Raw genomic sequence first — 14,531 nt, 5'->3', positions numbered from 1 at the left:
CTGACAAAGGGGAACGTGTAGTTTTTCACACCTTTTAGTGGGCAAATGGCACTGATTTGAATGTTTGAACACTCTGATGAAAGAGTATTAAAGTCTGAATGGAGCCTGCTGGTGTCACTTAAGAGGTCACACCAAACATGTCTGGACATGGCCATACTCTGAATACTACAGGCTGATTATATTATTCACCAAAATAATTAATATACTTAAGATGTCTGGGAAATCAAGTCTCTGTAATGAAAAAGTTCTAGAACACTAAAAAAAAAATCACAAAATGTTTAGTTTATTATTATTATTAATAATAATAATAATAGTAATAAATCAGATTTAAAAAAATTGTAAGAAAACAGACATTTTCTTTGACACCTTACATTATAAAACCTTCCATCATTTTGCTTCTCAATCTTGTTTTAAAGCCGTTCAGACAGATATGTTATGTTTATGATTTTCTTGATTGTTTTATTCTATACTGTTCTTGTGTGTGTTTATTAATATGATTTTCTTTCCATTTCCTGGCAGTATTTTATTTTGTCATATTTTGTTATATTTATTATTTATAATATCTTTAATGTAGTATACTACTAATAATAGTCATTTATTAAACGTTTTATTACTATTACTGTCAATATTTTAATAACTAATATTTTTCATATATTTAATGAATAATAATAATAATAATTTATTAAACTTAGTTTTTTATTGATTTTTTACTATTACTGGCATTGTATTTTGTTATTTTAATATTTAATATTATTATCATTCATTAAAAATATCTAATAAACAATAATAAAAAATAATAATAATACAATTTATTGAACTTTGTTTTTATTTTTATAATTAATATAATTATTTTACTATTAGTGGCAGCATTTTATTTTGTTATATTTTTAACATTTAATATATTTCATATTTTTAATGTGTAAAAATAATAATATAATTAATTGAACTTTGTTTTTTATGTTTATTAATATGATTTTCTTACTATTACTTGCAGTATTTTATTTTGTTATATTTTTTAATATTTAATATATTTAATATTTTAATGTGTAAGAATAATAATATAATGTATTGAGCTTTGTTTTTATGTTTATTATTAATACGATTTTCCTACTATTACTTGCAGTATTTTATTTTGTAATGTTTTTGTAATTTATTATTTTTAATGTATAGTAATAATAATACAATTTATTGAACTTTGTTTTTATATTTATTATTAATATGATTTTCTTACTTGTACTGGCAGTATATTTTGTTATATTTATAATATTTATTATTTTTAATGTGCGAATGTAAGTAATATATATTACATATATTATAATCCATTCATTCATTCATTCATTCATTGAATTATTCACTCATTCATTCATCTATTTATATGTCCATGTACATTTAAATGCCATTTCAGCATCAAAAGCTACATTTATGGCCAAAAAAAAAAACTTCTATAACATTACAAAATCATCTATATAAAATCTACAAAATGTGATAATTTTAGGATCATTTCTTGAGCAGGGAGTCATATTACACTTGTCTGTACTTGCTTGTGTGATCATAACACCTGTGACTGTATGATCTCTGTGTGTTAGCAAATGTGTGAGATATGATCTAATCCAATTAAAAGTGCAACACTCCCATATGCAATCAAGGAAGCAAGTGAATAATCCCATCCTGGTGAGGGTTTGTATCCCTGATATCATCCAGCTGTCAGACATGCAGATTGCCTCAAGAATATTACATTATAACAAATGCAATTACAGGTTCTAGCCTCCCTCTTTGTATGTGTCTTAATGATGATTAGCTATTGTATGAGGCGTTCTGTGTTTGAATGCATACTTTGAATGGTTCATCTAATGACGTGTAAATGTGTACGTAAACTCCTTGCATGCATTTCAACTCTTGCCATTTATGGTTTCATTCCCATGGCATATTTTCATACAAACCCTTAGAAATTCAATTTTCGAGCTTATTGTTCTAGTGTGGGTGGCTGCTGATCTAAACCAGCTGAACCAGGAAATGTAAGCGAGGCCATGCCGGAGGCACTAAACTGACACATTCCACCTCTAGCATTCCTCAATTCACCATATTAAACAGCTACAGCACGTTTATACTATTATCAGGTAGTATGACATTGTTTATAGCTTACCGAGAAGTTCCAGGGTTTGCACTAATAATAGCTGAGGTTCAGAGCAATAAAAAACAAATCATAAAAAGTCTTGCACAAATATGAGGAGAGCATTCCTATGTTTTATTAACTCACAAAGATCCTCTGTTTTTTTAAATAATAAATATAGTGAAGGCAATGGGTGATAAAAGAGATATAGTCTTGAAAGAGCTCTTTCATAGAGCTGTCATGGAAAAACAGAGATGATGTATCATTCCCCGGTTCTCGGTCTAAGCTCTGAAGAACTACACTATGAGTCATGAGGTGCTCATTGCGTATCCAGCCCTGAGCCTCCTAAAGGAAATTACAGTGTAAGCACAACCAGGGAAACATCTGACATAGTCTGGGAAAATCTCACTTGCAGTCATATGGGTTTCTGTCTGCTCCTTTGAGTTTCAGTTGCTTTTTGGAACACAAGTCAGATCATTAGATGTTAGGGAAGGGCTGAATCTGGGATTTTCTATCCTGATAATTTACTCACTCCCATGTCATCCAACATGTTCATGTCTTTCTTTTTCAGTTGAAAAGAAATGAAAGTTTTGGAAGAAAACACTCCAGGATTTTTCTCCATATAGTGGACTTCAATGGGGATAAGGCTCTACACAATCCCAGCCAAGGAATAAAGGTCTTATCTAGCGAAATGAGAAACGTTTATATAGTTTTCAACCACAAATGCTCATCTTGTTCGACTTCAAGCATTACGTAGTCACACTGGAAAGGTCATGCGTGATGTAGCCAGAAATACCGACCCAGTGTTTACAAAGCGAACATGCAAAGAAAGTCAAACGCCCTTTACTAAAAAGGTAAAACAATGATGTCAGCCAATTTTGAAGTTGGAAGTCCCACCTACCTTTTCAAACACAGGTGAAGATCTAACCCTGCATGATTATGTAATGTGTGAAATCGCAGATGTGTATCGCAGAGCAAGTGCAAGACATTTGTGGTTAAAATCTTTAGCTTTTTTTATTTATTTTTCTTTAAGAAAATGACTGAATGTTTCGCTTGATAAACCTTTATTCCTTGGCTTGGATTGTGTAGAGCATTTTGAAGCTGCGTTGAAACTGCAATTTAAATCCTTCAACCCAGTAGCTCCTATTGAAGTCCACTATATGGAGAAAAATATTGGAGTGTTTTCCTCAAAAACCTTAATTTCTTTTGTTTGAAGAAAGAAAGACATGAACATCTTGGATGACATGTGGATGAGTAAATTTTCAGGAAACTTTAATTCAGGACTGAAATAATTCTGTTTTCAACATTGATAAATAATAAGAAATATAGGTAACACTTTCTATGAAGCCCCTATTTATAATACATTGTAAGGGGAATTTCATAATGCATTATAAAAGGCCTTATAATATGTTATATCATCTCATGAATAATCATAACAACAATTATAATACATTATTATACTTGAGAATTAGAGGTTATAACTTTTAAGATTATGATTATTTTTAACACACAATGGACGGCATATTAAATCTACTAAATTTATAATGGACTACATCATATTACATTTATTTTTTACGTTATATTACATTTTATTGTGATGGTCCCCTTAGTCTATTGACTATAAGCAACTAACTCTCGCCAACTAACACTCCTTAGAGTGTAGACTTAGATTAAGGTTAGGCTAGGTAGAAGGTTCACCTACTTGCAAAGTTACTTAAAATCAGTTTGTCTTTTGGGGAACCGTCACAATACAGTGTTAGCATATATTTAGCATACTACTAATAATAATTACTGCTAGTTGACATGCAGTTGCAGAGTTACGTATCAAAAGCTGTCTAAAGGGTACCATCAAAATAATCAAACTGATCATATTACACATTCATCTGATCTGACATATGATCTTATGGCTATTTGAGAAATATTATTACTTATAAGTGGTCTTTGTATGCTTTAAGTAAGGTGACATCAGTAACATGGCGAAACATGAGACTTCTAATACCTTATAACTATGAGGAGGTAATCATACTCATAAAAGCTATAATCACAAATAAGTAAAAAATATAATACATTAAAACTACTCATGAGATGATACAAAATATTATAAGGTTTTTTATAATGCATTATGCATTCATTATAATGCCTTAAGAATACCCTTATAATGTATTATAAATACAGGCTTCATAGAAAGTGTTACCGAAATATATCTTGAGGACCAAATTAGCAAATTAGAATGATTTCTGAAGGATCAAAATGCAAAATATATTAAAGGCTTCAAAAAAATATTAAAATAAACAACAGTTAACTATATTTAACAATATACCTGTTTTTACTGTATTTTTGTTTAAATAAATGCAGACTTTCAATTTTTAAACTTTTAAAAAAGCCCCCAAACCTTTGATTAAAAAAACCTTTTGGATTTTTGTACAAATGTTTTCTCAGTTATTATTTTATGGCATTATAAGGTTCAATAGTAGTTGTATACTATAAAGAACTGCTGTAATTATGACAATATAGTCAAATAATGCCAAGAAATTAGTGTACTTCCAGAACAAAAATGTATAGATAATTTACTCAAGATGTTCATGTCTTTCTGTCTTCAGTCGTAAAGAAATTACATTTTTTTTTAGGAAAACATTTCAGGATTTCTCTCCATATAGTGGACTTAAGTGGTGCCTGCAAGTTTGAACTTCCAAAATGCAGTTTAAATTCAGCTTCAAAGGGCTCTAAACGATCCCAGCCAAAGAAGAAGGGTCTTATCAAGTTATTCTCTAAAAAAATTGACAATTTATATACTTTTTAACCTCAAATGCTCGTCTTGTCTAGCTCTATGTCAGCTCTATATATTCCAGTTCATGACAGTTAGGTTACGTCGAAAAACTCCAATCTCAGCTTTTTTTGTAAAGGGTGTTTGATCTTCTTTGCACGTTCACTTTGTAAACACTGGGTTGGAACTTCTGCAGCGATGTAGGATGATTTTGAAGTTGGAGAAGAAAATGAGATGGGAGTTTTTTTTAAGTACATAAATTCAAAATCAGTTTTTTTAAGAATATATCCTAGATAAGACCCTTATTCCTAGTTTGGGATCTTTTGGAGTCCTTTGAAGCTGCATTTAAACTACATTTTGGAAGTTCAAACTCGCAGGCTCCATAGAAGTTCACTATATGGAGAGAAATCTTGAAATGTTTACCTCAAAAAACTATTTCTTTACGACTGAAGAAAGAAAGACTAGAACATCTTGGATGACAAGGGGGTGAGTAAATTATCTGTACATTTTTGTTCTGGAAGTAAACTTCTCCTGAAATGTTCTGTGTGTAGAATAATAGTCTAGTAACAACGGCATTCTATTGAGAATTTATATAATCCATAAAAACAGAAGGTTTACATCAAGGACTGTGTTTTTGAAAGTTGTCACAAAGGAGAAAGGAAGGATGTGGAAGGAAGTGAAAAACCAAGCCAAGCACAACAGTGTATATGACTGCCCACGACATTTTATGAGCTCTTCTTCCGATCTTACTCAAAAAATAAAAACTAAAAAATGCGCTTCCTCATCTGAAAGAGATTTTCTGTTTGCATCCCATGGGGTTAAATGCTTAGCCTGTGAATGGATTATATCCCTGAACAAATAGAGGAAAAATATGTCATTCTCAGACCGTTCACTTGTGATTCATATCCCTAATAGTCATTTTGACCAAACTTTGACCTGCTTCTTACACACCTAACATACTATGACAGTGTCTATTAAATAATTTCAAGTAGACCGCTATTTGAAATCAAAATAAGTTTACAGGAAAACTGATCTCAAACATTATTTTGATAAGAAAGTCAGACTTTGGTTCGCAATGTACTATCAAAGTCATGAATCTTTTAGACAGGACCAAGTCAGAAACTCACACACAAGAACCAGAGCTGTGCATTGAGCAAGGCTAACGGCCCGACCCTGTCTGGGAAGTCCCTCTCCAATGTTTTTTCAGACTTGCTGGGTGTGTTAGAAGTGCTAACTTCACACCTCTGGCTGTTTTCAGTGGACAACGTGTGCAAGAGAGAACCACGGGTGTCAGAGTTCTCACAGTACAAAAAAACAGGGTGTAAGAGGTGGAATAAACAAGGCTTTGAAGGGCCACATCAAACAGGTTAAGGAGTTTTTTGTGAAATAGCTTAGTGGAATTTCAACAGAAATGTTTGATAATGATGTTAACCATGTTATATGTGATGTAATGGATTTTATTTTTGCTGACGCAGAATTCAGTGGAGGAAAGGGCGAAAGTGTAGTAGAAACTATATGCGAAGCCAAATCCTTTCTTGTTCCATGGAATACGTGCAGGTGCTTAATGATCGGTTTCTGATGGGTTTGCCAATTTTTTTTTTTTTCTTTTATTGCACAACATGTTTTTTTAAAATATATTGTTATCATTCTACGGAAGACTACTTAGTACTTTTATATACACTACTGTTCAAAAGTTTAGGATCTGTAATATTTTTTATGTTTTTTAAAGAAGTCTTTTATGCTCATCAGGGCTGTTTATTTGATCAAAAATACAGAAAAAAAAACTGTAAAATTGTGAAATATTATTGCAATTTAAAATACCATTTTTTATTTTAATGTACCTTAAAGTATAATTTATTCCTGTGATGGAAAGCTGAATTTTTGCATCATTACTCCAGTCTTCAGTGTCAAACGATCCTTCAGAAATGCTGATTTATTATTAATAATATTGGAAACAGTTGTCATGCTTCTCATTTTTATGGAACCTGTGATACTTTTTCAGGATTTTTTGATGAATAAAAAGTAAAAAGAAAAACAGCTTTTATTCAAAATAGAAATCTTTTCTATCAATATAAGTCTCTATACTATACTTTTTTATCAATTTAACAATTTATTTCTTAGAAAAAAAGAAAGAAAAAATATTATTGACCCCACAGTTTTGAGCAATTGTGTATATTGTTACAAAAGATTTCTATTTTAAATAAATGCTGTTTTTTTTTTTTTACTTTTTATCCATCAAAAAAATAAAGTCACAGGTTCCAAAAAAATAAATAAATAAATTAAGTGATGATGTTGCAAAATTCAGCTTTGATCACAAAAATGAATTATATTTTATAGTATATTCAAATAGAAAACCATTATTCTAAATTATATTTCACAATATTACCTTTTTTTGTATTTTTGATTAATATTAATATTTTTTTTTTTTAGTTATTCATATTTTTATTCAACAGGGACACATTGAACTGATCAAAAGTGCTATTAAAGACATTTATAATTTTTAGAAAAGTAAATTAATGTTATTTTGAAATTTATATTCATCAAAGAATCTTAAAAATTAGTAACAGTTTCAATAACAAGCTTTGATATTGATAATAATACGAAATATTTACCAAATCAGCATATTAAAATGATTTCTATAGGATCATGTGACACTGAAGACTGGATTCTTGAGTCTTGATTTATTTTAAATTGCAATAAAATTTTACAATATTACTGTTTTGCTGTATTATTGATCAAATTAAAACAGCCATGGTAAGAATAAGAGACTTCATTCAAAAACAATAAATATCATAACATTTCCACATCATAAATGCATAAAAAATCTTTATTATCATACTTAAGCTCGCCAAGGCTGCATTTACCTGAACAAAAATACAGCAGAATAGTAAGATTGTGAAATATTACAACAAAAAGTAACTTTTTTTTTTTCTCAAAGTTATAAAAACTTAATTTATTCCTGTGATGACAGCTGGATTTTCTAAAAATATATAGGGGTAAAAGATGCCCATGTCAAAAGAAATTTACAAAAGTGATTTTATGTCCATAGAAAGTACATTAAATGTAAGTAAAGTGTCTACTTTAAAGGTTTTAAATAAGTTTTTGAAGAATAAATTGTCAATATTTGGTTGAAATAATGCTACATTGTCATTCAGTGTAACACAATATTTATGTAAAAATTCAAACAACATGCTTATTCTGATTTGTACATTTTTAAATCTATAAAAGAATAAGGGAGCATATTAAATTATATTGTGTTTTAAATGAGTAAAAAAATCTTACTGACAAATGGGCAAAACCTGGAATAGTGGCAAATTGTAGAATTACAACTAATTAGAATTTGTGGTGAAAGTGGTCTTCTGTAAATTAGGGAAAAATGTAAGATATTTATTTTTTGCTCAGAAAAACAAAAACAAAAATGCAATAAATTTTTTTTTTTTTTTTAGAAAAACAACAACAACAATCATCTTTGACCAATATATAATCAATGTTGAAAACGATTAAATTGAATTTTTCAAGATTCTTTGATGAATAGAAAGCTCTAAACAAGAGTATTTTATGCAACATTCAAAATGTTTTTACTGTCACTTTTGATCAATTTAATGCATCCTTGATGAATAAAAGTATTATTTTCTTCTTCCAAAAAATAAAACTTACTGACCCCAACCTTTTAAACAGTAGCGTAAGTAAAAATTCTTATATAGGGTGTATCTAATATGATACAAAACCGCAAGTGCCATTTATGAGCTTGGATTGATGTTTACGTAGACTGAGCTCAGGTGAAAAAAGCTAGCTGAGGTTGGTTTATGGTGACCGGATAGCCGCTGGACAGACACTGGGGCCGTGTTAGCGTCTCCTCTGCTGTACAGCTATGCCTGCAGCTGCTTTTCCATGCTGTAAACTCATCACAGGCCCTCATATCACGGTGCTTCAGGGCTTGGGACATGCGCAGTGGCTTGCGACAGAGCCCCCAGCCCCCCTGCCCTCATTAACAGAGCTGCCTAACAACAGACGGCTACGAGGGGTAATACACAAACACAGATGCTAAAATAACAAGAGGACAATACTGTAATCCTGAAATGAATCTTCTCCTTAAAGCAAACGCTAACGTACATCGTATCAGATGTACTGCCCAAATGTGTCTGTACGTGTGCGTAAGCGCACAGCACAGGTGTTCGTGCCGCAAAGCTGAGGTCACGGTGGGTAAAGCGAGAGTGCTCAGCTGTTTGCTCACATCAGTCAGAGAGCAAAACTCTAATGGGATCAGCTTTGGAGGGTCTTGCTCTTAATCCAAAAAACATTTTGTTTATTAAAGGAACAGATCACCTAGTAATCAATGTTCGGTCATTATTTAGTAATACTCATGTCGTTCCAAATCTGTTTGATGTTTAGCTGACTGTCAAAGCTGCTCTTTTCTATACAGTGGAATGGTGACCAGGGGCTGTTGAGACAATAAGCAACATAAAACATCATTAAACTGCTTCTGAAACCAATTGTGAGGTTTCAAATCGAAAAAATCTCGCTTGACGGCTTTGGTCACCATTCACTTTCATTGTACAGCAGCTTTAACATTCCGCTATGAATGCTTTTACTTTCTACTGAAGTTTGTCATTCAGGTTTTAAAAGTGTTCAAGGCCCAGAAAGGTTGTAAAGACATTGTTAAAATAGTCCATGTGACATCAGTGGTCTTACTTTATTCAACAATTTCTGCATGACACAGAAGAGAAGAAACTGTTAAATAAAGTCTTAATTATTATTATTATTTATTTATTTATTTTTTTTACCAATGTTCTTACTAAAGAAACTGATTGAAAAGTGGCAGTAAAATGAATAAATGTTATTTTGAACTTTCTACTTATCAAAGAATCTTGAAAATGTATCCTTTCCACAAAAATATTAAGCAGCAGGGCTGATAATAATAGGAAATGTTTACAAAATCAGCACATTAAAATGATTTCTGAAAGATCATGTGACACTGAAGACTGGAGTAATAGCTGAAAGAAAGTACTAACAGAAAATACTAAAATACAAAAAATTTATTTTAAATTGCAATAAAAATGTACAATATTACAGTTTTGCTGTAGTTTTGATCAAATAAAAACAGCCTTGGTGAGAATAAAAGACCTAGTTAAAAAACAATAAGTATCATAACATTTCACAACTTAAATGCATATAAAAAATGTAATAATTATCATACTTAAGCTCACCAAGGCTGCATTTATTTGAACAAAAATACAGTGAAACAGGAATATTGTGAAATATATAGTTTATAAAAATATGTTTTAAAAATGTCATTTATTCTTGTGATGGCAAAGCTGAATTAAAAAAAATGGAAAAAATTATCAATGTTGAAAACTATTTTTGTGAAAACCATTATACATTTTTTGATGAATAGAAAATTATCCTTAATGAATAAAAGTATTAATTTCTTCGTTTTCGAGTACAAAAAGTTGGGGTCTTTTGAGCGCGCGTCAAAGACTAATATAGAAGAGTAGGAATTGTTAAATTTATTTAATTTATATTTATTTTATTTTTTGTGCACAAAAAGTATTTCATAGCTTCTCGGATTTCATCAAAAATATTTGTGTTCTGAGAATAAACTAAGGTCTTGCGGATTTGGAATAACATGAGGGTGAGTAATTAATGACAGAATTTCCATTTTTGGGTGAACTATCCCTTTAACTTTTTGCGCAATTAAGAATTTTTTCCATGTACCTTACACAAATGCTAAAATATTATACACAGTAACATTTCTTCCTGATATTAGTTCCTCCAAAAATGAAATTCTATCATCATTTACTCACTGTTTTCTCAAACTTGAATTATCTGTAGTATTATTATTTTATTATTTTATTTTCCCCTGTGGAACATGAAAGATGATATTTAGAGGAAGTCAATGAGCACCAGAACTGTTTGGTTACCAACATTCTATAAAATGTGACCCTGGACCACAAAACCAGTCATAAGTAGCATGGGTATATTTGTAGCAATAGCCAACAATACATTGCATGGGTTCTTTGAGGCCAAAAATCAATAGGATATTAAGTAAGGAATAATTGACGACGGGCCGTAGAATTCTTAGAAAAGGTGGTGATGCGGTCACGACCGCATCACCACCTCAGGTGTGCATTATTTTTGCAGAATTCTACAGCCCGAAGTCAATTATTCCGCTTATACTACAGTTACCACACATCAAGACATCGATCAGATGATATATTTCAAGACATTCGTCCGGTTTTTATCCTTAAAACGCTATTGTGAGTAGGATTAATTTCTTACGCAGCTCATCCAACAGCTTCGTTGCTAGTTCCAAAATGTCATTTTAGACCTAGTAACGACGCTTGAGCCGTTGATAGCAAACTAAAGTTAATAGAACGTTAGTAAATGCAGTTAATAATTAAGCAATAAGGTACGAGAGGCCGTGCTGTATCATGAATAAATCCACGATTTTCAAAATTACCACACAATAAAAATATTAATATCAAAAATATATATTAATTTATATGTAAATTAGGTTGTACGTTTTCATAAAGTAAAATCATTAACTGCCTTCCGCTGTAAAAAGTAGTCCCTAACTGCTGCAGCTGTGTTTACGTTGCTAAGGGTGGTTGCTAAGGAGGTTCAATGATACACAAAACCGTTGAGTGAAGCGGTCATAGCCGTGCCGTATCATGAATACGACACAGCTGCTGACCAATCAGAATTGAGGAATGGAACTAACCGTTTTATAATGAAGTTTAGACAGACCGACAGACAAGCAGACGGACGGCAAGAGAGGGGGGAGAGAGTTTAAGATCGTAAATTACCTCTCTCAAGTCTGTGTCTCTCAAAGGTGACTGGCAGCATCGTCTCTACTGACAGTTAAACTTTAAGTTCATTTTCTTCAAGACCACGCCGTTGTTACCTCGCGTGAGAACTGTCATGTCGTTTTTAAGTTGTTTATCGTCAGAGATGCGCTAACAACATTAGTGCGAGTGCTAACTGTAACGTATGTGTGTGCGTCTGTGAGTGAGAGAGAGCGAGAGAAATAGAGTAACGTTATGTGCTTTCCGTACATGATAAAACGTAATATTGTGGAAAAAAACATGGACATAATCTGTCGTTTTTATCCTGTTGTTTACCGTATGTATTAGTTTTGCCAGTGTCACTGTAGCTTTTGGTTATTTTGCTGTTTTTGGCTGCAATGCCGCTTTCCAGACAACCCGTAACCCCTGTTTTTCCGACCTTCTACCGGTGAAAGTGCACTGGAACGGCAGTCAAACCCGTGACTTCCCACTCGTGAACTCGTACTAGATCGATGTACTCCCAGTTACGAGTAGAGATGGGGAGTCGACTCCAAAAGAGTCGATTCCTCGACTCTCACTAGCCCTAGTGTCGGAATCGACTCCAGGTCAGGAATCGACTCCCAGTGTCGAGTGTTTTTTTCAAGTTCAACACAGCAACAGTTCATTATAACGAAAAGATTATAATGAATGTAAAGATACAGAAATTAAAACAAAAAGATAAAGAAATGAGAGGAAAAAATAAGTAATGCCAGGAAAACAAAGAACAAGAGAAAGAGAACTCGGCCAGTAATTCAGATGAGCTGTCGAGGTTAGGAATTTTTGCAACAAATATTTGTTTATATTTAACGTGCCTATTTAACACTTATTTAGGCTACTTTCTTATTTAAATGTATTATTTCTTTTATTTTAGCGTTTTGTAGGCTGCTTGTTCACCGACGGAATTGCTAAAATAAACACGCATGATTGTGAATAATGTTTGAGCCTCATTTATTTATATATAAAACACCGCACCACCGGCGATGGTAAAAATCTGCCACCGTCACAGCCGTTCCTACCCTCCATAAATACGTGCACTACATGTTGAATTTAAATCTAAATTTAACATTCACCGACAGATGTTTCAGTACAATGAATGTTTTTTGCGCTGAGTATTAATTGTCTCCCTGTCTGTGTTCTGTGTTCCAGTCTGACTCGCTCATTCAGTAGCTAAAGATTTAAACTTAACACAGACTGCCAGAATGGACTTTTATGCATAAATGGAAATGCTCGTGTGAATGTATGACATTTACAGATAAGGATATGACCGTAAACTGAAAGTTTTCATGCTTAGGGTTACAAACGGAACTCAAAGCGCCTCACAGGGCAAGCAATTACGCTATAAACTTCAAGTTTAAAATAATGAATTCTCATGTTTTGGGCAGCTTGGATCAGGTAACTCTCCTGCAGCATCTCAAATGCATTTTTAGATGCATTTTGTCTATAGAAATGCGTCATTTTTTAGGGTCGTAGGACATACTAGCGAGAAGTGAGGAAACGAGGAAGCATATTGAGACGCACCTTCTGAATCCTGACCCTATTTTAATTCAAAGTAAATGGAGTCGAGGAGTCGATTCCACCGACTCCAAAATTAGGAGTCGGGAGTCGGAGTCGACTCCAAAAAAAACGGAACCGAACACCCCTAGTTACGAGTTCTGACGTAACATTGCCCGCGAAACAACAAAGTCAGCCCTAATGGGTGCGGTGTTTATGCAAGTGGCACACGGTGGAAAAATAGAGCTTAGGACAATATAACATTGCAATCAAATTAATATTAATATTAATTTTTATATAAATTAGTATATAATATTATATACAAATTAATAAAAATAATAGTAATTCATAAATGTGCCCAGGCAGTTTGGCGTGACTTGCCTGGAACGCTACAAAGTCGTGACTCGTGGTTTGAAGTGGTGATTTACCAGTTAAAAAACCTGCCTGGAACGCAGCATAAGGACCTTTGAAATAACTGAAATGTGCGGCGAAGTGATATAGACATGTAACTTACTGCGGTCAAAAGCTGCCTGGAACTACGTTCGCCGTGCGTTTCCCTGAAAATAATGCACACCTCTAGAACGTTCGTCAGCCAGTCAGATTCAAGCATTCAACGGCCCTACAGTATAATGCCGCGTTCCAGACAACCCGTAACCGTGTTTTTCCGACCTTCTACCCGTGAAAGTGCACCCGAACGGCAGTCAAACCCGTGACTTCCCACTCGTGAACTCGTACTAGATCGATGTACTCCCAGTTACGAGTTCTGACGTGACATAGCCCGTGAAACAACAAATATAATCCCTAATGCGTGCGGTGTTTATGCAAGTGGCACACGGTGGAAAAATAGAGCTTAGGACAATATAACGTTGCAATCAAATTAATAATAATAATTCATAAATGTGCCCAGGCAGTTTGGCTTGACTTGCCTGGAACGCTACAAAGTCGTAGGTCGTGGTTTGAAGTGGTGATTTACCAGTTAAAAAACCTGCCTGGAACGCAGCATAAGTAAAGATCATGTTCCATGAAGATATTTTGAAAATATCCTTCTGTAAATATATCAAAACCTAATTTATGATTAGTAATATGCATCGCTAAGAACTTTATTTAGACTTTAAAGGGAATTTTCTCAATATTTAGATTTTTTTTTATTTAGACCTTCTGTTTCCAGATGTTCAAATAGTTGTATCTCAGCCAAATATATGATGTATAAATGTCAATTTCAAAATATTGACCCTTATGGTTTTGTGGTTCAGGATCACAAATATCTTCTGTGTTCTGCAGAAGAAAGTTAGTCACACAGGTTTGGAATGGCATGAGGGTGGCAGAATCTATATTTTGGGGT

The sequence above is a fragment of the Garra rufa genome, chromosome 18, assembly GCF_049309525.1.
Source record: "Garra rufa chromosome 18, GarRuf1.0, whole genome shotgun sequence".
NCBI classification, from domain to species: Eukaryota; Metazoa; Chordata; class Actinopteri; order Cypriniformes; family Cyprinidae; genus Garra; species Garra rufa.
Note: the sequence above shows the minus strand (reverse complement) of the source record.